This window comes from Myxocyprinus asiaticus, chromosome 16 (genome assembly GCF_019703515.2).
Source record: "Myxocyprinus asiaticus isolate MX2 ecotype Aquarium Trade chromosome 16, UBuf_Myxa_2, whole genome shotgun sequence".
NCBI lineage: Eukaryota > Metazoa > Chordata > Actinopteri > Cypriniformes > Catostomidae > Myxocyprinus > Myxocyprinus asiaticus.
In genome coordinates this window covers 38,963,237-38,989,609 of record NC_059359.1, presented here as the reverse complement: position 1 = coordinate 38,989,609, position 26,373 = coordinate 38,963,237, and the positions used below count along the sequence as shown (strand labels likewise).

At 41.8% G+C, this 26,373-nt stretch overlaps 1 protein-coding gene across 4 annotated transcripts in view; it reads right to left on the bottom strand.

Annotated features, from left to right (window-relative positions):
- LOC127454417 (calphotin-like) overlaps positions 1-26,373 on the bottom strand; it is a 192,902-nt gene that overhangs the window by 7,766 nt on the left and 158,763 nt on the right. For 2 of the 4 annotated variants that reach the window (XR_007899524.1, XR_007899525.1), the window contains one exon: positions 22,204-22,291. The exons of the other annotated variants lie outside the window; for them this stretch is intronic. The gene's annotated coding sequence lies outside the window, so the exon portion shown is untranslated. The remainder of the gene's footprint in view (positions 1-22,203; positions 22,292-26,373) is intronic. 4 annotated transcript variants of the gene reach the window in all.

The following is a 26,373-nucleotide window of genomic DNA, read 5'->3' as shown; positions in this document are numbered from 1 at the left end:
CTCACCTTCGTAAGAAAGCAAGCCACCCCAGAGGCTCCCCGCCTTGGTCCTTTTACCCACGGGTATGAGGCCAGCGCGGCTAGCACTGGGGGCGATTTGGGGACCCCAATGGGACTCAGCCAGGTATCCCCCTTATTCGGAGCCCGTGAAAGTGATGAGCTCTCGAGCGCAGCATCGGAGAGCGGGCTCGTCCAGTCGGAAGCCTCAGCTGGGCTCCTCCCTTCAGGGTCGACTGCCCAGTCACAGGCTGATGCGGAGATGAAGATATGCTTTCCCGGGCAGCCACAAACGTCAGCTAGAGTGGAACTCACTGCTCTTCCCTGAACCCTCGCGGCTCGGTGATTGGTTCCTGGGCTCGCGATGCTGCTCAAAGCCACGCCCCACCCCCGTTCCTTTCTTCCCGGAAGTGCATGAAGAGCTGACAAGGTCGCGGGAGGCACTTTTTACTGCCCGGCCCGGTTTACTGCCTTATCAGCGCCCTCAATAGCCACACTACCCTCGATGGTGGGGCGGCCAAGGGCTATTCGGCAATCCCCCGGTGGATAAAGGTGCTCGCGGTGCACCTATGCCCGCAGAGCGCTGCCACGTGGCGCAGGTACCCAAAGCCCCCGTCCAAGGCCTGTAGGTTTACGTCGTCTCTGACGGCCAAGGCCTATGGTGCCATTGGACAAGCCGCCTCTGCCCTGCATGCCATGGCTCTCCTGCAAGTCCGCCAAGGTGCTAAAGGAACTGCACGAGGGTAGTTCCGCCCCGGGATTGATGCAGGAACTGCGCTCAGCGACCGACCTCGGTCTCTGAGCGACGGAGGTCACAGCGCGGTCTCTCGGGCGGTCGATGGCCACACTAGTGGTCCAGGAGTGCCACCTTTGGCTCAACCTGGTCGAGATGGGTGAGGCGACAAGACATGATTCCTTGCTGCCCCCATTTCCCAGGTGGGCCTATTCGGCGACACTGTCGAGGACTTTGCCCAGCAGTTTTCGATGGTAGAGCAGTAGATGGATGCTAGCCGGCATATCCTGCCCCAGCGTGGCTCAAGATCCCGCACCCTGTCTACTCATCGCCAAGGGTGTCCCCCTGCGGTGACTGCACCGGCTCCACCGCAGCCCGCCCCTTTGGCCCGGCGTGAAGCCCACCGCAGGAAGCAGAGGTCACCCATCTCGCGGCCACCCAGAACCCATGAAAGGCTTCAAAGCGCCCTTGAGACGGGCAACCCAGGGACAACAAAACCCACTGCTCTGGAGCTGGTAAGCAGATCTCCATCTTTTTGTTACCTTTTGCATTTAATTGCGCTGCATGCCCAAGTGGCTGCAGTACTCAAGAGCTCAGCAAGAGCGGTTTCCTTGTTCTCTGGGTCACGTATCCGGTGTGCACGGCCGTCATCACGACCACCGTCCACCACTCTATTTGGCAGGTTTGCCGCTCCAGTGGCGGTCTCCCGCCCCTGAGCGCCCAGCTGTGGCACAAATCCACCCCCGATGTGACAGTCTCCACGGGTCACGAGGACAGGCCACTTCCTCCCCTGTCCCAGGCTGTTCCGGGGGTGGTCACAAGGAGCCAGGTAAGTGCTTCGATATCCTTAGACTCAGCACGGCCACGACATGGTGTGGCACCTCGAGCTCCGCCCCGCCACGAGGCCCCACCTGCCGGTATGTCCGATGATGTTGTCCCTTTGGTCCCCCTTGCACGGAACTTGGACGCATGGCTTGCGCTTTCCAATCCATCGCGAGGGCTGATGTGGACCGTCTGACTCGGCTGCGCGATTCACTTCGCTGGGCATCCGCCCAGGTTCAGTGGTGTCCACTTCACCTTGGTGAAGGACGAAAACGCTGCTACCTTGCGCGGAGATCGCTACCCTCCTACGGAAGGGCGCGATAGAATCTGTCCCTCCAGCCGAGATGAAGAAGGGGTTTTTCAACCCCTACTTCATCGTACCGGAAAAAGGCGTTGGGTTGCAGCCAATCTTGGACCTGTGAGTTCTGAACTAGGCTTTACACAGACTCCCGTTCAAGATGCTGATGCAAAAACGCATTCTGGCGAGCATCCGGCATCAAGATTGGTTCACGGCAGTAGACCTGAAGGATGCGTACTTCCACGTCTCGATCCTTCCTCGACACAGACCCTTCCTGCGGTTTGCATCCGAGAGTCAGGCGTATCAGTACAAAGTCCTCCTTTTCGGCCTGTCCCTGTCTCCTCGCATCTTTACGAAGGTCGCAGAGGCTGCCCTTGCCCCGTTAAGGGAGGTGGGCATTCGCGTTCTCAACTATCTCGACGACTGGCTAATCCTAGCTCATTCTCGAGACATGTTGTGCACACACAGGGACCTGGTGCTCTCACACCTCAGCCGACTAGGGCTTCGGGTCAACTATGAAAAGAGCAAGCTTCTCCCGGTTCAGAGCATCTCTTTTCTCGGTTTAGAGTTGGACTCATTCTCCTTGACGGCACACCTTACGGTGGGAGACACGATCACTCAGGCTAGGGCCCCCTCTACGAGGCACCTGTATGCCTTTTAAGTGGCGTCTGTTCGCTAAGTGGGGTTCTTCCAGTCGGGAAGACCCCAAAGATGCACAGTCGGATCAGTGCTTTCCTTCCTGCAGGAGAGGTTGGAAGGGAGGCTGTCCCCTTCCACCTTGAAGGTGTACGTTGCCGCCATAACAGCACACCATGATGCAGTCGATGGTAAGTCCTTAGGGAAGCATGACCTGATCATCAGGTTCCTGAGAGGCACCAGGAGGCTGAATCCCTCCAGACCACGCCTCGTTCCCTCATCGGACCTCTCTGTAGTCCTTCAGGGTCTACAGAGAGCCCCCTTTGAGCCTTTGAAGTCAGCTGAGCTTAAGGCACTCTCCTTGAAGATTGCCCTCCTGACTGCACTCACTTCCATCAAGAGGGTAGGTGAACTGCAAGCGTTCTCTTTCAGCAAAACATGCCTGGAGTTCGGTCCAGGTTACTCTCACATGATCCTGAGACCCTGACCGGGCTAGGTGCCCAAGGTTCCCATCATCCCTTTAGGGACCAGTTGGTGAACCTGCAAGCGCTGCCACAGGAGGAGGCAGACCCAGCCCTGTCGTCGCTGTGTCTGGTGCACGCTTTACGCATCTATTTGGATCGCACGCAGAGCTTTAGAATCTCTGAGCAACTCTTTGTCTGCTTTGGTGCACAGCGGAAAGGAAGCGCTGTCTCCAAGCAGAGGATCGCCCACTGGCGCATTGACACCATAACTATGGCATGTCACCTAGGACATGCCGCCCCCGGTAGGGCTACAAGCCCATTCTACCAGGGGTGTAGTGGCTCCCTGGGCCCTGGCCAGTGGTGCCTCTCTAACAGACATTTGCAGAGCAGCGTGCAAGGTTCTACAACCTCTGGGTGGAACTGGTTTAGTCCCAGGTAGTGGCATGCAACACAAGCGGATAAGCCCGGGATAGCTGGCCGGGTGTATCGCTTGCACATAGCGCTTTCCACCTCCCTTGGAGCTGAAGACGTGCGCCATTAATTCCCAGTAGTGTTCACAAACTTTGTTCCCTGGTTGACTTCCTCCGAGCCCTGTGGCAGTCTAGTATTCGGAGAGACTCGCTGCTGGCCCAGTACACGTGCTAACTAAGAGCCCTGTTCTGTGGTAGGTGTTCTGCATGTGGCGGTTCCCTGTAAGGCTAACCCCATGCGATTATTTATCTTCCGCTAATTTGTTTCCCTGTTGGCAAACTGCGTCTTCCTTGGGCCCTCTGCCCCAGTCTCCATGTTTGTAGTAACTCCTCCCCCATTGGGCAGGATCTACCTTGAAGACTCCCCAAATGGTTGGAAAGACCATGTGACGTATTTTTCCACTTAAATATCCCCCCCTCTCTTTGGGTGAGGTGTGGTCTCTGCGGTGTCTTCCCCTTGGGAGTCAGATAATCCCCCTTCTTTTTTAGGGAGTGGAAAAAAAGAAGGGTAAAAGAGGCCACGACTGGGTTAAGCCTGTCTCTATCTTTTGGGTAGTCGACTTGTCCCCAAAAAGGGCCGTTCGACACTCATAAATATGTTGGGGGAGGTTACGTGTCGACCTGGTGTGCTGGCTATGAGGCACACAGTAGTCTGCCCACCACACACCGCCAGTTCACGTAACACAGTTCAGCCAATTGTGGCGTTTCGTATAGGGATCCCTAGTGTCACTACATCGACACAACGTTGAGTGAGTGACAGATAGGGAACGTCATGGTTACTTGTGTAACCTCCGTTCCCTGATGGAGGGAATGAGACGTTGTGTCCCTATTGCCACAACGCTGAACTACCCGCTGAAATGGCCGGACCTTATATCGGCTCCTCAGCATAAAACCTGAATGAGTGGTTGCATAACAGCTCCTTTTATACCTGTATGTCCAGGGGAGTGGCACGCAAATACCACTCACCAATTTTCATTGGCCTTTTATCAAAGACCAGAGGTGTCTCAGGCTCCCAAGAGTGACCCCTAGTGTCACTACATCGACACAACGTCTCGTTCCCTCCATCAGGGAACGGAGGTTACACAAGTAACCATGATGTTTCGGTTGTAAAGAGGAGAGTCTCTAGTTCCGTTTGATATGCCGCATTAAAGAATTCAGCGCCTTGATAAACATGATATCCACATATGTGGAAACTCGTTCCGCATTTCCTCAAAAGTAAAAAAAACAAACATTTTGAATAATTTGCAACTCTAACACATCTGTGGGTCATTTCGCTTCATTTTAATATACACTTTGTTATATTTTATTTTGTTTTCACTGTGCAATATGATTCTATTCATTAACATTAGTTAATGCATTCCTATATATTTACTGTGCATTTTCGCATTGAGAAATATTAAGCTGAAAAATATTGCTTTCAGAGGCTTTATATGGAGTTAGGATGAAAATAAGGTGCATATCAAAATGTTCTTAGACCAGTGAAGACAGACAGCACACTGGGGGTTAAATCATTAACTAATTAGGGAGCACATCCTATAGCTTTCTATGCAGCTAAATGCATTCAATCCTAAAATCTGACCAAAAGTTCAGTTTCAGGCTGCAGATGAAGTTTGGACCACTCAACATGTTTGGCAGTACATAGATTCAGAATTTTATAATGCAACATTTTATTTGAACATGGTTGGCAGTGATTAGATGATGCTGGACATTACTTTGAATAAGAATTATTTATTTAACTTTAGAGAAAATCAGCTGTAATGTCAGTAACGTCTCAAACATGAAAAACCTACACTCTTGGAAACAAAAAATTTGATGAAAAAATCTGACTTTCTATAACTTAGTGTTATTTAAAATTTCACAACGTAGTTTCACTGTCCACAAATGTGGACATAATTTTTTTTAAGAAAATGGTTTGCTCTAGAAAAATAAATAATTTTGCTTGTTTATTAGGTGCTACTAGTTGCTAACCTTAACCCTAACCCAAACAGAAAATGCATACAGCAGTCACACGGGGGTCTCAGGAGGACATTATACTGTAGATTGTGCCTCATTCACAAAACTCAGTGCTATTTGCAATTAATGTGTGCTACTAGTATTGTAAACATAATTAAACATTTGTGTACATTTTCTGTTTGTCAAAAGCTGGAGATGAGTGTGTAACAAGATTAGTAGTTCAGGGAAGAAGGAGGCGGGAACCGGCGAACGTTCAAATATACTTTAATTATAAAATAAACACAAAACGAAATTAAAGTGGCAGTCCCTCACGGATGACTGCCGCACAAACATAAACAAAACACAACGTAAATAGTCCAGGCCTGGTCCTCTCTCGTCCTTCACTATCGTCACTCCTCCTTATATCCTCCCGGAGCTCCTCCGTGAGACACAAGGCCGGTGTGGCGCGCAGGTGATGCTCATTAGCAATCGCGCCAGCGGCCTCGCTCCGTTCCCACGGCTCTCGGCCCCGCCCTGCTTGCCACATACCCCCATCGCCCCTCGCAGGCCGGGGGGTACCCTCGAGACTGCGCTCTACTCCCCCCCGGGGGGCGCAGAACCTGGGGATAAGGACAGACGAGGCGAGAGAAAAGGAGAGACCGAGGGGAGAGAAAAAAAGTCTTGGTTCGTTTCCCGGACACACTGCCGCTCGGTCCTCCACCAGCCGAGAGGCCCTCACTCGCGGTGCCATGCGATGGTACTGGACACTCCTCGGTGGACGGCCGATACTCCGCCTCCTGGCAGCCGGCGATGGCTCCTCCGTTACGGCACCCGGCAGCGAGCTCCCCGTTCCATCGGTCTGCCTGCTCCTCCCACATCATGGCGTACAGCAGCATGGCGTACGGCAGCAGGTCTGGTCTCTGGCGAACAGCGGCAACCCCTCTGTCCCCTCACAGATGGTAGCCACCCCTCTTCGACCCAGAAGCACGGCAGCGAGCTCTCCGTCCCACCTGTCATTCAATCGCTTCAGCACCACCGCCTAGGGCAGCCACTGGCGGTTGCCACACCCTCGTGCTACCTGACCTCCTCAGCAGCGAGTGCTCTCCGACAGCATGTCCCGCCTTCCGTCCCGGGTTTCAGCACCAGTGTAACAAGGTTAGTAGTTCAGGGAAGAAGGAGGCGAGAACCGGCGAACATTCAAACATACTTTAATTATAAAATAAACACAAAACGAAATTAAAGCGGCAGCCCCTCACGGACGACTGCCGCACAAACATAAACAAAACACAACATAAATAGTCCAGGCCTGGTCCTCTCTCGTCCTTCACTATCGTCACTTCTACTTTTATCCTCCCGGAGCTCCTCCGTGAGACACAAGGCCGGTGTGGCGTGCAGGTGATGCTCAATAGCAATCGTGCCAGCGGCATCGCTCCGTTCCCACGGCTCTCGGCCCCGCCATACTGTAGCAGTACAGTAAAAGAGCCAAGTAGGTAAATAGATTACAATGGTGGAGCAATGCAGTACTGTCCAGGCATTGTATGCTACTGTACTGTATGATAGTCTGCTACATCCTCCACAACCTAGCACCAAGAACTGGCCTGCAAGATGGGAAATCTATGCCATTCAAAATGTTTCCAGCACAAATTTTGTGGGCATGTTTATGCCGTTACCTGCTTTGTATAATTCCTTTAGTGAACTAGCCGCTAAATCAATGTAGACAGTGAGTGCAAATAAACAACCCTATCATCGGGTGGAATTTATTCTTGATAAATACCCCCCAAAGTATATAAATCCCCTAAACTCAAAAAACAGTAGATTCATATGCTGTACAGGTGGCATATGTAACACACAACATTAATAAAGCATTACACTTGCATTGTTGTTTTGGAACTCATGGGTGAGAGAGAAAGCTGTGGACACTACATGAAAATGGCTGTGGAAACAATGTCCTCAGCCATGCCTCAGGCCAGAGATGAAAAAGTGTCAATTATAAACAATGTCATTTTCACTCACCATGAGTGTTTATGTATGAGGCTATCAGGAAGATTGAGTGGACAGAACTGGATGATTTCAATACTGCCAGCAGCCTTTGCTCTCTTCCACTGTCCACCACTGGATGTAACCAGACGTGGCAGCCGAGATTTAATGAACTGTATTTGCCAAAAACAACAGCTAGATGCAACAGCCTTATTTTTTTTACCTTGCAGCTCACATCAACACCGTGCCAACTGCCCCTTGACAAACTCTGTACACCCTGCTGAAAATACCAGTTTAGAAAGACCAGAATGAATTTCCAGGTTTTAGCTGTTTTATACTGGTTAGTGCTGGTTTGGTGTTTGTCTACCTGGAACCAGCACAGCCACGTTGTTTACCAGCAAAAAATGCAGGTCAACCAGTATGGTCTTTCTAATGAAGCTTGTTGACCAAAGCTAACTGGTTCAGCTAGTTAGGAAGCCTGGTATTTACACTAGCAAATAAGCATCCAGTACTCGTATTTTCAAAAGGATGACCTCACAATTCCCACATTTGTTTGGCTTTTGTATGAACACTGCTAAAATGACTACCTTAGACCAGCATGAACTTCCATGCTAGTCCGAGCCGGTTTATGCTGGTTAGTGCTGGTTTGGTGCTGGTCTACAGTACCCGGTGAACCAGCACAGCCAGGTTGTTCACCGGCAAATAAAAATGCTAATTAACCAGCAAAGTTAAAAACTTTTCTTTTTGCTCAGGCTTACGATTGTCCTTAGAGTCCAAATTATATATGTGCTGTGATGTACCTCTTTATCTTGCATCGTGGTTTGTACAGCATAGCTGTATTGATGTATTTTAGTGATGTATTTATGTGATGGATTTCTGTGATATTTATTTTATTATGGTTGTTCAGCACAATGGTCAACTACTGTTGTTTTTATTGTGCTCAATAAATAAATTGATTGATTGATTGATTGATTGGTCTTTGTGATGAAGTTGGTTGACCAAGAGAGAATCACTGGTTAAGCTAGTTAAGAAGCCTGGTAGGGACACCAGCAAACCAGCATCCAACACCAGAAAAACACAACATATGCTGGTGAACAGGGCAACCTGACAATTTCCACATTTGTTCAGCTTTTGGATGGCGTAAAAGTTATTATTTGTTGATCTTGTCTGTTGAGTTTTTGTTAAAACTTTGACAAAATGCTTAACTTCGACTTCAAGGGCATTTGTTTATGATTGGATGGGGTCCATTTTCATAAAATCCATATGCATAAAGTGGGCTTATTTTGCAAATGACATGTTGCTTTGAATATTTGGCCCCCCATGAATCCAGATGTTAGAAGAAAAGAATGCGTGCACACTGCAAAGGTCTTCTTCCTCTGTCCCAGAAAACCTGAGAGGGAAGTGAATCCCTGCTGAGCAGAGGCATGGATCATGGTAATTGCCAGCGGTACCTTGGGGCCAGAGCGATGAGCTCATTATTTTTCCCAAAACCCTTAAGTCTCGCAAAACAACAGCCGGCTGACTGTGGCTCTTGGTAGCGAGGTGGGAGTCGTGGGCGTGTGTTTGTTTGTATGTCTGTGTTTTCTTACAGACATCCACTCTTCTAAAGTGTCTGGAAGTTCTTATTGTTTTTTGTTTTTTTTTTGATAACAAGAAAGTCAAATATAGCTTGTTACAAAATAAATAAAAAAATCTCATACTGCCTCACTTCTCTGACTTGAAAAGCAATGCATTCTCTTTGAAAATCATGTTTCATTTCAGTTACATGCCTCTTTTAAGGAAGACAGACTCCCTTCAACTCTATCTATCTATCTATCTATCTGGGGTCCATAGGTTGCCATGGAAATGCGCATAGTTGTTTGACATCTGAGGGGGAAAAAATACAGACAGTCTGAGTATTGTTTTGTGTGAACAGAGCAGAATGGATGAAATAAACATCAACCATAACATTATCTACCAGTAAGCACCTTTTTATTAGGAGTGTGACACAATAGGCAGATATACGTTGAGCTGTAACTTAGCTTAAAGTTAACATACAGTAAGTGTCTAAACATATTTAGCCTGGACTACCTGTAGCTGCAGGCAGTTCCCCGCCCTCTTCCACCGGCATGTTCGGATGGTTTTGGGCGGCAACTGGATCAAGACGAAAATGTGGATGCATTCTGTCATGTCAGTGGACTCCAACTTGATGTCCCAAAACACAAAGTTGACAAATTTGGGATTTATTCCGTCAGGTCATCGGACTCCAAATTGAAGTTATTTTCTAACTGTCACCAAATCGTGTTCTTGAAGGAGCGAACAGCAATCAGGTCAGCATAACACTAGTATTTTGATAATGTTTTTTTTTTATGGCCAATTTGCATATGTTGCAGGTTACCATAGCATTTGTGTCATCTTTATCAGAGTAGCCTATGGAATGTTCTGAACATTATCAGTGTTGATACAATGCTATGCACAAAGGCATCATTTATGAGTGGGATGGGTGGGACATGTCCCTACCGCTTTTTAACTTTGTGAATTTTGTCCCCACTTTTTTTGAAATAGCTTTTGTTAGGTAAGTGCCTAATGCAGAAAAAACATTTTGCAGAGTTTCCATTTTGTTCATATGTGTTATAATAAGTAGCGTTCTATCAGGAAGAATTCTCGCAGACTTGAGTGAATTTAAGATAACATTTATTTGATGAATATAAAACAGAAATGTAATGTCTCTCTCTGGCGGTCCGAAGAAGTTGTACTCGGAACCGTCATATCCTGCCGGAGATAGGAGGCAGTGGAGAGGAGCCTACCCCTGTGCAGGACGGGACTCAGCTGGTGGTGGTGGGGTGGTGGAGGTTGCCGTGTTAGCACACAGATACAGCAATGTGATAGATTGTGAGCAGACTAATAAAGTATTGGCTTACATGTGATTGGCTAGGAGTTACGTAGCTAATGGTGCGATGATGTACAGCTGCTAGTCTTCCTGCTAGAACTACGCTGCGCTTACATATCTAGCACTGGATTTTTTAAATGTTATGATGAGTGCTCGTTACAGCTGTTTTCAGTAGCACTGAAAGACAATGGGCGGCGATGTTCTCTTGTGCATCCAGACGCACACTTAACTCGCAAAGAAAAAGACAAACAGATGTGTCGCTGCTCATGATATAAGCCCCTTAATGTACAGATGCAATTAAGTTAGGGACGATTAGAATCCAGAATTCTTTGTTCTAGAAGTGAAGACTACCATGAAACAAATCAGCCATTCTGGCTCATGCCTTACTGATCCATGTATTTATCCACTGACTAACAAAATCCCAATACTGAAAGTGTTAGATGTATAGATCATTTTATTTCAGAATAATCATGTGTAAACGACACATAACCTAACTACTATTCATTATTAAGTATTGAGTTTTTCCCTTTTCGTGATGTTATAGTCCCAAACCCCCCCACCATTTTTAAAATTGAAGCCCATGGCTATGCGCATGTGCGATACAGAGACAGAGAATGGGCAAGAATTTTGTTGATACCTGACTAGTCAGTGCAACCCTATCTATCTATCTATCTATCTATATACATTATATATAATATATATATATATATATATATATATATATATATATATATATATATATATATATATATATATACATACATCCATCAATACAATATTTACATTTCAGAAAATTCTAAATCTAAGATTGACTGCATTAATGCCAGGTTTTCATTCAAAGTAGGTTGTCATAAACTGCATGCTGAGGTAGTATGTCCAGAGATGTGTATGATTCACTGCTGACTTTAATAATCACACTGAATGAGTGAAGTGACAGTGGGCCTGTGCTGCTGTAATTATAGCAGTTGACAGCATGGCAGAGTTGCCTTAAAGGTCCCTGTCCAGTGTTGAGTGGTCAGCAGGAATAAAGGGCCAAAGCTGGCATCGGTCAATGCCTGCTTCTCCCTGATACTCACCTGCAGCACCAAGCATAGCTAATGCCACTGCAACAAACAGAGCTTAAACGATTTGGAGTTTTAACCCACCAAGAGAACAGAAGGCATAGAGGTCTCTTTGAAACCAATACAGCGTAATACTGTATATTCTAAGTAGGGGTGCACCGATCTAAATCGGCCAATTTTCATCTTAAATCCATGATCGGGCTGATTGTGCCTAGATTCAGGGCCAATCTTTTTTGCAGCATGCATGCACTGCTATTCTAATGAATGAGCACTTGCTCAGCCCTTGAAGCATACAGTGTGACCACTGGAGGTTGAGTTGGTGGCAATTCTAAGCATTCACAAATGTAAACTTTCAGACATGCTGTAAGTTATATGAATATGCTGTTTTGTTTTTTGTTTTTTTTAAACGTGTATGAATAACATGTGTATGAATATTAAGCTGCCCATTTTCTAGAGTCATTATGGTAGTTGTTCTGACTCGCTGCACAGTGAGCATGGAGAGGTTAACAACGAATTAAACAACAAATAAACATGCAAATATAAATGAGTAGACGTGATGTAACGTGAGTCGTGACAATCAGACGGTGTGTGGAGCGATAGAGACTGTTGAGTGATCATGAGTGCTATTAGCTTCTCCCCCTTCAACATGAGCGCTCTCGGTGTCAATGAAACAAGCGTGCTCTCCAGGTGCTCTCAATATCTCATCAGTCACTCATCTCAGCGCTATTCCCAATTTAAATGAGGATCCCAATTTTAATCAGACTGATGTTGGTCGCAATGCCACTAATAACAGATATAACTGTTTAACATTAAATAACAGCACCGCGTCTTCACGCATTTGCTTAATAATTAGTGATTTGTATTGCAACAAAACACCAAAGGTGGTAAACAAATCATAAATACAAATGATTCCTCAAGAGCAGTTTTGGAGCTGGTGATAGACACTTTCTTATTTTTGAGCATATCTCTGCTGTGTGTGATGCCCTCGTGGTTTTTATTGTTTGCCAGTATGTCACAATGACCTTTGATATTGACAACAGAACTATTTATAACTGTTTTCAATACAAATAAATGTTAGCAATTCACAATTAATGTAATTTTACTGTGTGGGGCATAAACTTAACTGCAGAATATAACTTGCAAAGGTGTGGCTATGGGCACATTTTTACAAAATCGGTATCGGTCGATCTTAGTGTTAAAAAAAATATTGGTGATCGGTATCGGCCTCAAATTTTCTGATCGGTGCACCACTAATTCTAAGCAGGCTAATTGCCAACATATTGTCATGACAACTCGTAATAATCTGTATGCAATGGCGAAATCATAAGATATCATACAACTTGCCTTGTATGAAAAGGTAAAAAGCAATAAACAAACTTAAAATTTCAAATCGAGACAATACAGGCATCAAACTTAAAGTAGCTTCTTATCCAACACTTTATTTTAAGAAAGGAAATGTCTGAACGAATATGGCTACTTGTTCCATATTAATTTATGCAATGCAAATGACTGATAAATGTTAAAAATCTTAAAAACGCTTACCTCATCTCGTTTCAAACCCTGATTTGTTTTTGGGTAAGGGGTTAAAAAATTGTAGTAGCACAGTTTGTTGATTCATTTACTTTTCTCTATGGGAGCTCAAGTCATAAGTTTTTGTAAGAGCCAACATGTACAATTACAATTTCGCCATCTCATACTAGTATTACGACTTGTAATGAGACCAGGTTTGTACTTCAGTTCTGAAACATTTTTTTTTTTTTTTTTTTTTTTTATGCTTTTTACTTTAATTTTCAATTATAGTTTAGTTTTAGTTAGTTTTACTACTTTTATGGTGCTTTTTTGGTGTAAGTTTTGGACCTTGAAAGACATGATCACTAAGAACTATGGCAAGAGCTATTTAAAGGTTCATCAAAGATTTTTACTCTTATGCACCGTGGAAGGTAACTGTATTAGGCTTGAAATGACGTGATGGTAAATCATTTTGACTATTATTATTTTTCATTTAATTTCATTTTTGGATGAACTATTTCTTGGTTCTTCATAATACTTTTCATTAATGGTAATAACCTGCATTCTATGCCAAATAATTTAGAATTTATATGGACAAACAATAGAAATATACTCAGCATGAGAGTAGGAAGATACTGAGAAATGTTCCCACACCCCTGCCTATTTCTTTCTCTCTCCCCAGCTCTGTCAGACCTAACCCCAGTAACCCCAGTGGCCTCTTTGAACACCCACTGTCCAGGGTAGCAACAGCCATGGCCCCCGGGCTTTCATTTGCAAAGCAGGAAGCAGGCGGTTGGAATTAGGCCCTGGCTTCTGCTGCTTCCAGCTGATGACATCTCCCTTTCATCCACCACCCCAGCACTGACCGCTGTGTCATGCTTCTAAATTTCCCTGTATGACATCTACTCACTCTCTCCCTATACCAAGGCCTAAATAGAGCTCTTCTGCCTTAATCTCCTCACAATTAATTACAGCCTCTGCACTGATCTCTTTTTGTTTCATTGACATTGAAGCAGAAGATAATTACTATGGATCTCATTCACTAGCTTACAACATCACACATGGCGTAGTCCTGCAGATATACTGTACTGTAATTATTGACATCATTTATTTCATATCCAGCATTCTGGGTATGGCGCTGCAAACGATTTCTCATTGAGGAACCTGCATATGGCTGTCATGACCCAGAGGAATTATTGCACAGAGGTTGCTTTTTCATAGTTTAGCTTGTCATTTTTTATAATAATATTCTTTCTACGATGCCAGCTAATCACTCAAAAAATATTTTTTATTTTAAGTTTTATGCATTTTAATTGTATGGAAAATTTTCATCAAACTGAATTGAGTATTCTTTAACAATATGTACATGTTATGAAGAAGTGAATATTTAATTAAACCTAAATATTACACATTTATGCTTTACTTATAATAATGTAGATTATTTAAAGATCACTCTAGAGCAGGGGTCGGCAACCTTTTTGACATGAAATGCAATTTTTATTTTTCCTTGTAAATCACTGTCCTCCTGAGTCTCAGGAGTCATCAAGTCCTGACTCAACCTCCTGAGAAGTAAGTACTTTTTTGTAATTTCATATTTCTTCCTCTCTTGTTTACTTACTAGCGAAGGCAGAGAGTTTTAGCACCAAAAACCTTTTTGCTTAAATTTCATAAAATTGATTTTAAATCGTAATTTTAAATTCATCCTATCAGCCATTGTAGCCAAGTACACTGAAAATGTTTAATTAAATAAAAATCTAGTTAAAGATCATTAATGCATGTTTTCCATTTTTCCCACAATACAGTGATAAAAAAAGCAATATTTACCTACATATATTTTACAAAACTATTTTTTTTTTTTTTTTTTTAGCAAAAAGGGTGTGCAAAACCTACTACTTCACTCACTAACATTTTGGAATTCAGTTGTTATTTATTAATATCATAACCCAACAATTATTTATTGTTGTCCAGTTTGTCGTTATAATATGACATAGTATTTTTATTATTACTTTGAGGAATTGTTGTATACATTAGTGATATTTTCCTGTCTTATTTACTTTACTTTCACCTGGTTCTTATATTCTGACGCTGCAGTGTATTGTTCACCATGTTGTAAAAGGCTGTGTTTTTTGTAAACATCATTGGCATCATTCATAACAGTATTGTAACAGTAAACATACAAGGCACGGCAGCACCTCAGCACACTAGAGCAAAAGGAGAGAAAAAAATGCCATTTATCAAGCGCTGAAACTTTTCTTGGTGCAGAACAATCTGGAATAATGTTAAACATTGTAACAGTCACCTCTTTGCAACATGAACTTGCTCAGAACATTACATCTTTGTGACAGTGCTAAAAACATTCTAGCAATGAATGAAACAGAACGCAGGTATTTTTGAAACCTGAATTTCTTATTAACTTGACAGTATCTAAAAATGCGCCAGTCCTGCGAGAGACACTGAAGAAACAGCGAGCAGTCAAGGACATTTGTCCAGCGTGTTTACATAAGAAAACAATGAAAAAACAGAGCAGACGCATGCAGAAACACTTTCAATGTGACCGGCCCCTTACTCATCCGTTCACACATATCTGTGAGTGAGAGCACGTGGGCAAAACAAGTTCAGAGAGCCTATATATTTTTTCATAAATTACAAACTCAAAGTCCTACTTGAAAAATTGACCCGAACCCGGCAGCCTCTAACTTGAACTGCTCTGAGTGCACTGACTACAGCGTATTCGTGTGTGTACTAGGGCTGGCCAATTAATCACATTTTATTTTCAATTACGATTTTGGCTTCCAACAATAATGAAAACAAGATAATCGAGATAAAACAATTATTATGCCACATTCCGTTTCGCAATGAAACACCCCGGTGTTAAATCTGTAAAGCATCCTTTATTAAAGTCCTGCTTTTTTTTCATTGAATGGCTCATTATCATCGTGTATATTTGACTTGAATGCTGATGCGGAAGCGGCAGCGGAAGTGGTAGCCCTCGTGTAAAGCCCTCCTCGTGTGAAGACCTACTTGGGTAAAGACCAGCAAGTCTACCTGTGCAAGTCCACCGAGCAAGGACACAGGCAAGGCACCACTCACCATAGCACTTAAGTATCTTTTAATTTTATCTCTTGTCTTTTCCATCTATATACTAACATGTCTACTTCACGAATAACACATGCCTTCAAGCACATCCCTGTTATCTGTTACAGACCGTTTACATGATATCGATGCAAGACCAAACACAACCCACACAACCTATGGCCGCTTTGCACTTCAGCACCTGCTCCGCTCTCTTTCTCAGTGGGACTCTGGAACTGCCAGTCAGCTGTGAACAAAGCTGACTTCATTCCAGCCTTTGCCACACAGTCCACCCTCAGCATCCTGGTACTGACAGAAACATGGATACCTCCAGAGGATACAGCAACACCTGCTGCTCTCTCCAGCAACTTCTCCTTCTCTCACACCCCTCGACACACCGGTAGGGGTGGGGGAACTGGTTTACTCATTCATAGCAACTGGACTTTTTCACCACACTCTTCACTATGTAACAATACTAGTTTTTAATTCCATGCTATTACTACAATGCAACCCACAAAAATACATGTTGTTGTCATCTATCGCACCTCCAGGTCAGCTGACAAACTTTTTTGAGGAGTTGGATGTCCTGCCGTCCTCCTTGCCGGAGGATGGTAGGCCACTTGTGGTTCTTGGTGATTTCAACATACACCAAGACAAGCCCCAGGCCACTGAACTGAATACTCTCCTGGCCTCATTTGACTTGGAAAGACTACACACCACAGCAACTCACAGATCGGGCAACCAGCTGGAACGTAACTGTACCAACTCAAATATTCTTGTTACTCCTTTACATGTCTCTGATCACTACTTTGTTCAATTCAACATGACTCTCCCATCTACATTAAAAGAGTCTCCACCTTTGGTTTCCTTTCGCCGTAACCTCCATTCTCTTTCACCCTCATGCCTTTCCACTGCTGTCTCTACCTCTCTTCCCACACTAAATGTATTTACCATGCTTAATGTAAACACTGCCACAGACACACTAAGTTCTACTTTAACAACCTGTCTAGACAACATCTGTCCTATCTCCTCTAGGCCAGCACGTGCTACACCACCCAGCCCCTGGCTGTCTGACATTCTTCGTGAACATCGGACTGACCTCAGGGCAGCTGAGAGGAGATGGCGGAAATCTAAAGATCCAGCAGATCTAGGTAAATATCAGTCTTTGCTTGCAACTTTTTCAGATAACATTAAATCTGCAAAAACCTCCTATTACCAGAACAAGATCAACAGCACCACAGACACTCGCAGCTTGTTTAGAACATTCAACACACTTCTCCGCCCTCCCCCTCCACCACCTGACACATCACTGACAGCAGAGGTCTTTGCCACATTTTTTACTAATAAGGTTACAACCATCAGCAGTACATTCTCAGCACCACACCCTGTCAAACACATCTCTATTTTCTCTCCTCTGACTGACACTGAGGTCTCTAAACTCCTCCTCTCCAACCACCCCACCACCTGTTCCCTTGACCCCATTCCTTCTCACTTTCTCCAGGCCATTTCTCCATCCATTCTACATGCACTCACACACATAATTAACACATCTCTACTTACAGGCACTTTTCCCACTACATTCAAGCAGGCTCGAGTAACCCCGCTGCTGAAGAAACCCACACTTAACCCCACACAAATAGAACACTACAGACCAGTCTCTCTCATCCCATTCATGGCAAAAACACTTGAAAGGGCAGTTTTCAATCAAACCTCTGCCTATCTCTCACAGAACAAGCTGCTGGATGACAATCAGTCAGGTTTCAAAAGTGGACACTCCACCGAGACTGCCCTGCTGTCTGCCCTGAGTCGCTGAGACAGGCAAATGCTGAATCCAGATCATCCATCCTGATTCTGCTGGACCTTTCTGCAGCGTTTGACACAGTCAACCATCAGATCTTACTCTCTACCCTCTTCTCGCTGGGCATCACAGGAACTGTGCTTGACTGGTTTAATTCCTATCTCTCAGGTAGGTCCTTCAAGGTAGCCTGGAGGGCTGAGGTATCCAAGCCACATCAGCTACTTACTGGGGTACCTCAGGGATCAGTGCTTGGGCCACTTCTCTTCTCTATATACACAACATCACTGGGACCCATCATTCAGACACATGGTTTCTCTTACCACTGCTACGCTGATGACATGCAACTCTACTTGTCTTTCCAGTCCAATGACACCACAGTGACTGCTCGAATTTCTGCCTGCCTGGCAGACATCTCGGCCTGGATGAAGGAGCACCACCTGCAACTCAACCAAGCCAAGACTGAACTCCTTGTCTTTCCAGCCAACCCTGCTGTTGAACACAACATCACCGTGCAGATGGGTGCAACTACAGTAACGCCTTCCAAATTGGTCAAAAATCTAGGGGTAACCATCGATAACAGACTAAATTTCACAGACCACATCTCAAAGACCGCAAGTTCATGTAGATTTACACTCTACAGTATCAGGAAGATAAGACCCTTCCTCTCTGAACATGCCACACAACTGCTTGTCCAATCACTTGTCATAACTAGACTGGACTACTGTAATGCTCTCATTGCAGGCCTCCCTGCATGTGCAATTAGACCCCTCCAGAATGCAGCAGCACGTCTGGTCTTTAATGAACCAAAGAGAGCACATGTTACACCACTCCCTGTCTCTCTCCACTGGCTGCCGGTTGATGCACGTATCAAATTCAAGGCTCTGATGCTGGCATACAGAACAGTCACTGGGTCTGCTCCAGCATACCTAAAATCATTTATGCAGAGCTACGCGCCCACTAGAAGCCTGCGGTCGGCTAAGAAACGTCGCCTTGTTGTACCAACACAAAGAGGCACCAAAACACTTTCCTGGACTTTCGGCTTCATCATACCACATTGGTGGAACGACCTTCCCAACTCCATCCGTGAAGCTGACTCACTCTCTGTCTTCAAAAAACGACTAAAAACACATCTTTTCCATGAGCACTTAACCAGTCATTAAAAAAAAAAAAAATTCTTGTTGCACTTTAAATTGTTTTGAATACTGTTCTGATGCTAGTGAAACTTTGTAATACAGCACTTTTCGTACCACTGTCTCCTTAAGATGATTCGCTTATGTTTTCCTCTTTTGTAAGTCGCTTTGGATAAAAGCGTCTGCCAAATGAATAAATGTAAAAGTAAATGTAAATGTAAATGTAAAGTTCAAAAAATAAACTCAGAAACTGGCATGAGTTGCATGAAGTGACTGGGGAAGAAACTGAATCTTCTCCCGGCTGATGCACACTCTGGAGCGGGGATGCTCATCACTCGCGCACGTTTGCTACAGCTAGATTATAACGTGATGGCTCACGACATAGTGAATCATAATATATGTGTCACGTTCACTGTGTGTATCTTATCATGAAGAAAATCGGCAATATGCAGCTCTATTAAGTTTGTTTTTGTGAGTTAAAGATGGATCGAAGTGAACAAAGGTGAGAGAGTGTAGTCTTAGCCAATTATACACTGGAACAAAATAAGCTTTTGATTAGTCTTTTTTAGCTTGTTTTCCAAATTAATATATAAAACTCCTTTAAAAAAACATACATTTACTTTAGGAGCTATACTGCAGGAGAACAAATTGTTATCAGAGAATGTTGAATACAATATTTAATCAGGACTCGACATTAACGCTTGTCCGGGGCAAGTGGATTTTTGAAGGGGCAAGTGAAAGAGAATTTTACTGACCCGACCGGACAAGCAGACTGATTAAAACGTCAATAACCATCTATATTTGTGATAGCCTAGGCTTGTGTCACTTATTAGAAAGTTCATATTCTTATTCTGCTGTTGAAAGTAATCCAGAGCATGCAATTTTATAATTCGCTAGCGATCTAGGAAAAGCTGTGCCCTGTTTGATTGACAGGCGGTGTATGTGTGTGTGCTGAACATGCGCGTAAGTTACGAAAATGCTCATGTTAATGCACATCTGAACAGTCAAACACATTTAAAAATTCCACCAAAATGCCCGTCTTAGTGAGGTATTCATGTAAACACAATGAGTTATGCCTAAAGTGAATGTAAGTGTAAATGTAAGCTAATAGACCTGCTGCCGTCTAGTGTAGTGTGTCATTATAATAAGCAAACAACCATAACAAGAAAACATTCACTGCTCTTGACTGGGTAACTTTAGTAGCTTTAAAAAGTATTCATGTATTATAATCATACATGAAGACCAGTTGTAGTTTTATGTTGCATTTCATTCTGAATGTTGACTTGGATACTTGATAGCCAACTACTGTTAAAAACTTTTAAAACCGTAAAAAAAAAGCACTGAATTTTCTTAATTTGTATATTTTGATCTATTATTTTTAATCTATTTCTATTCATTCCTGTTTTTTATTGTTATTCTATTACTGACTGTTTACTAGTCTTGAATAATTACTTAAGAAACCATTCTTCCATAATTTATATATTAGTTAGTGTTATTATTTGTTGTGGTTTTGAAGCTGGTATTGAGAATCATCAAAATTCACTACCGACTACTGAAATTTTGGTATTGTGATAATGTATAGCTTTTATTGTACATGGTAGATCTTGCTGCAATAACATGATGAAAAAGTCGATCTCATTCAATAGAACTTTGAGCACCCCTGCTGTAAATGAAGATGATGGAGGCTTTCCTTTATTTGACTACCATACATAACATAAAATAATTATCATATGATAATAGCCTCCTCCCCTACCCAGTGCAGTTTACATTTCAAGTTCAAGGAAATCCACTGTTAAAAAGACTTAAAAAGTTTTTAAAAAAAAACAATTTTTAAGTTCAATAAATACATGATGTTTCCAAAGTCAATGAGTAATCGTGTTAAATAATCGTGATATCAATATTGACCAAAATAATCGTGATTGTGATTTTTGCCATAATCAAGCAGCCCTAGCATGTACCCAGAGCAACATGTCACTCCTCGAGTGGTTTGCGTGGTGGTTAAAACCGCTACTGCATATAATGATGGGAAATGTAGTTTAGTTGAAAGCGCTTGTCGCTGCATTAACCAGCTAAATGAGTCTTATTTTCTGGCAAGTTTTATTGCTTCTCTTCATTAACAGTACAAAACACGCATACAAATTAAACTGCACAGTCGAAATCAAGAAAAAAATTAATTATTACCAATAACAATTTGCTTCCACCATGATTCTTATATCAACACATTCCCAACTCGAAAAGTCTGGGCTCGAAGAAAATCCTGAATTTCCCACTCATAATTACGACTCTGTGGTGCCGTTCATGTGAGTTCAACTCATAAAAACAATCATTCCACAGTTAAAGTTATTTTTTTTATTAGTTACCTAGAAATTGTGTGAAAGATTTCGTATTAATTTTACGTAATAGAATTTTCAAATTCCTGAAATTTTCAGGTTTAATTTAGATTTAAATCAGACTTTTAAACCTGTAGTTTTCGTTTGAGACTAGTCACCGTCATTGTGGCAGCATGTATGCTGGACTGAAAATCCCAAACATTGATTGTGTATCTTATTTACATCAAGTGTTATTCTGAAAGAAAAAGCAACAAATAAAATAAGAAAATTAAGGATGTCATCCGCTCAACTGCGCAGCGTGACCGACGTAAAGCGGACGCGTTTAAAGCACAGGCTGAATTAATCTGTGCCTCTGTGTCAGAGGCTCGTGATGTGCAAATGATTTGCTCATCACACTTCTCATCACGCTTTAATAGTGTTTAGCTTCCCATCAGTTCATAACCACATAAAACACACGTGCCATAGGTTGCTGACCCCTGCTCTAAAGATTAAAGATTTATCGTACAACTGGATTATATCCATAAAATCTAATAGCAACCAATGGCATGAGTTTGGGTGGGGCTATCTGTTTGCCCAACCAATGCAAAATGGGGAGTGTTTGGGAAACCTGTTTGACAAGTCATTATTTTTGCAACTGACCCTTCGCTAAGACCTGCCTTAAAAGCATTTCTGACCAATCCTGTTTTAGCAACTGTTGCCGGGCCACCATTGCTCTGACACACGTTTGCTAATTTCCAATAAGAGCCTATGGGAGTAATGTGTGTTTGAGTAGTTTTAAGCGGAATTTTATAAAACTAATCCAAAAATGTAAAACACTATGTTTCCGGGTCACTTGTAATAGTGACACGAGGTACCTAGAGAGGATACATGCAGTGTTCTTTGTTTATTTAAAAAATATATATATTTAAATAAATGTCAAGAAGAGCATACTATGGATTAAACTGTGTCAGTCCTCATTCCCAAATAAGCATGAATAACATCAGCAAGGACACCAACTCACATTTCCTCCAAGGTAAATTAAAGCAAAAAAATGTGCGTTAATTCATTTATGTATTTATTCATGTAACAGCAAAAGCTATAGTAAATAAAGCAATCTCCATTCATACCTATGGGAGTTCTGCAGAGCTTGTCAGAGCGAGTGACCGTAACCAAGGTGGGCAGAGCTTAGCGAAGGGTCAATTCCATTTGGTGGCACTAGAGGCAAAGAAATTACACATTTCAGCTTTAAAAATCAACCTGTCCCAAATGATTCTCTAAAAAAATACTTTAAAATTACATAGAATTGCAAATACAAACAAAAGAGACAGTTAGACAATAAGAGTATAGAGCTATACATTTTATGTGGCTAGCATAGCTCCAATCATCTGGCCTTGGAAAAATGTGTTGAGAAATGTTCAAATTCATATTGACAACTCTGACTTTTGATTGCTGAATTTGCTATCTTGGCAAATTTGAAAATAGTTTGAGACATTTTTGAGATCTCTTCAGAAACTCTAGAGGCGACACATGTGAAATCACTGGGGTCTCCTTGCTGTCTAGGAAAAACAACTGAGATCTCATTTGTGATATTTCTTTCCTAAGAGAAGTTCTCTGCTTATGTAAGTGTATGAACTTTGCTCTGGCACCCCTGTCAAAGACTTGTGATTAGAACTGACCTTTTTAAGACTGAACGGCTGCCTATTTATTTAAGAGAGCCAGTAAAACAGATTTCGGTGGGTGGTCCAAACCTCTTGCCTTCTAAGAGGTTTTTGTAGCTATATATATTTCCAAAGCATTGCCTAAACCTGAAGATTTTCTGATTATTTTAGTGTTACACCTACAACATCATAGCCAACAGTAGAGCAAGCCAAATCAAGAGTTTTTGTGAAGTTTGTATTTCATTAACAGGTGGTTCTGATCTGAGCAGTCTCTGGATTCAGGCATTCTGAGGCTTTTTGCCAAGTACTCTGACAGTCCTCTGGAAGAGAGCTGTCTGTCAAAAGTAGGCAAATGAGTTAATTTACATTTGATTAGATCACTGAATTTCAAATATCCCACCTGGGAAAACAAACAGAGCAGTTAAATTCTACAATAAGCCTGTCATTCATCTAAAGAACACCTAACCCAGAAAAAACTGTTTACAAACATGCAGAATTGTGTTGATTTAGTCATTTTAGACACCATATAACTATGTTGCTGTGGGCTGTGTATACGAATATGTCAATAGAGCTCCATTTATTCTAAATGCTGCTCTCCTGACATTCCTTGTAATTAGTAATTACCATTTTGTCATTGCTTAGAAATAAAATGCTCGTTATGAGCTTTGCTTCATTAGTCTTGCAGAAAGAAAAGTATGGATGAAACATGCACATCAGATTGGCCTATACTGGATATATGCCCTTATGTCCATATCAAGATACAGTTAAATTACAAGAAGGCTATTTGAAAAAAAAAATAAATAAAAAAAGAATTGGAATATGGAAACTGACGATTTATAAAATGCTTTAATTTTATGTGTTCTTTTTATTAGTAAATACAGTTTTTATGTTTCTATTTTTGGTGTAATTTTTGTCATAGAAGTACTACTTCTTATTATGGTCATGATGATGCTGTTACAAAAGTATTTAACATTACTGTGCTAGATTTTTTTCAGACTAATTAAGTTAGCAGACAAGCAAATTTTTCTGCTAAAGCAAAAAATAAATAAATAAATAAATAAATAAATAAATAAATAAATAAAAATGATAATGATAATGATGATAATGATAATGGCCAGCAATAAATAAATAAAAACAGGAAATTATATTGGCTAAATATGGATTACAAAATATCCAAAACCCTAGTTTGATTATATACATACAGTTTATTGTCAGACAAATTGTAAGCCACTGACTCATCTGCCGGTTTGGCAAATGTGCAACATGCAACTGCAGAGATTCAAAGAGTCTTCCAATGTCAGAAAAAAGTACTTGGCATGCATTTATCTTAGAGTGGATTAATGGAGATGTAAGTAGTCCTTTTGCTGTTCCATTTTGGGAGAAATAGGGACACTCTCATTCTGAAAAGGGATATAATTTTTTTTTCCAAACAGTAAGCCATGGGTGAGCAAACATCTTAAAGAATTGTTATATTACAAAAAAGGGTGTGCTTTTAAGCAGGGGAATTTACCTGAACTTCATAATTTTCAAAATCAGATTACATGTGAAACAAAAGGTCTAAATTACAGGTTTGAATTTGAACATAAATTTGAGGTTGAACATAAACTGAGAAGTAACAGTTTGGGCTCTGCATGGGAATGTATAAGGGTCATGGTTCGAATGGACGTCAATAAAAAAAAAGAATGTGGCTTTAGAAGGTTTTAATTCAGATACAGATCTTGCAGACGGTTTTAATAAGTTTTATTTAAGATTTGATGTTCATGACTTTAGTAGGGAAACTACTTTTTTAAAACATAGTCTTCACAATCATAGCCATGACATTCATTTTAATGTACAAAGGGTTGTTAATTCATTTAGGTGCTGCAAAGCTGGGAAAAGTCCTGGCCCTGATAATATTGGGAGTCTTGTGCTCATACATTGCGCCGAGCAAATAAGTCCTATTTTTTCATATATTTTTAATTGGCCAGTTTATCAGCAGAGGGTCCCGAAGTTATGGAAATAGTCCACTGTTGTGCCGGTGGCTAAAAATAGGCAACCTACAAAAATGAATCATTATTGGCCTGTGGCTTTGACATCTTTTAATTATGAAATCATTTGAGAGACTGATAAAACATAAGATCCATGCTAAAATCGAAAATTAACTTGACCCACTGCAATTTGCCTATAGACCTAGAAGGGGGGGTGCATGATTCAACATTAACACTTCTTGACCTTGTATATAAGCATCTAGAGGGCAGAGGAAATCATGTTAGGTTAATGTTTGTCGATTTTTCATCAGCTTTTAATACTATTCAACCACAATTGTTAGTTCATAAACTTATAGATCGTTTTAGCATAGACTCCAACTTGGATGGTTGGATACTGGATTTTCTTACGAACAGTACCTAAAGAGTTAGAGTGAATGACTGTGTGCCAGGGTGATTATAACATCTACTTGTTCTCCCCAGGGGTGTGTTCTCTCACCTCTTTTATACATTCTTTATTCTGATGATTGTCGTAGCAAGTTTATGGATTGGCATATCCTCAAATTTGCTGACGATTCTGTATTAGTGAGTTTGTTGAAGGAGGATGAACTGTCTCATTGTCCTGCTGTAGAGTATTTTTTAAAGTGGTGTCAAAATGCTTTCTTGATTTTAAAACCAAAGAAATGTGTATTGATTTTAGATGGCAACAATCTGCTCCTGCAAATACCCAAATCAATGGTCAATCCACAGATTTAGTAGACAACTATAAATATCTGGGTACTATAATTGACAGTAAGTTGACCTTTGAAATGAATACAGAGAGTCTGTGTAAGAAGAGTTATCAATGCCTCTACTGTCATTGTCAATGACAGTTCATTGATGACTCTTTATTACAGAACCTATATTGAGCCTATATTGAGCTATACTTACTTTTTCTTTGCTTTGTTGGTTTGCATCATTAAGTGTAAAACACAAAAATGCATTAACAAGGATTGTTAACACTTGTGGTAAAGTCATTGGAGTTCAACAGTTAAGTCTTTTCGACTTATACGAAAAACATGTTTTGAGTAAAGTTCAATCTATTCTGTCTGACAGTACCCATCCTCTCTATCATGCTTTTCAAACATTACCTTCAGGCACCCTTTATAGAGTTGTGATAGTAAGGTCTAATAGATATAAATTCTAATTTAATCCTTCAGCCATTTCATTGCTTAATTCATAGAGGAGGTAGTAATTAAAGTTTTTACGTTTTGGATTATGCTTTGTATTATGTAATTATTTCTTTTTTGTATCGTATTGTTTGTATTGTATTGTATTTTGTATGTTATGTTTTTGTGCCTCTGTAGTGTAAACAATTGCCCTTCGGGAACAAGAAAAGTTGGAAGTAAGTAAATATATAAACACACAATGATGGTTTCACAGATAAAAAGGCTTTTAATATTGAAGAGATATACCAAAAATAAATTCTCCCAAACAAAGTACTTGAAATCTGCAGTTTAATTTGTCAATCATAGTAATTCAATCCTGTGTCTTTTGTATAATATTAGATAAAAGCAGGCTACCACTTGTCCAGACCTCTATGGTCTAGGTAAATGTGACTGGCTCTTCATGAGTGATGGCCACAAAACACCCTGAGCTATCCCTAATGTATTCCTCTACCTGAATAAAAGGGACA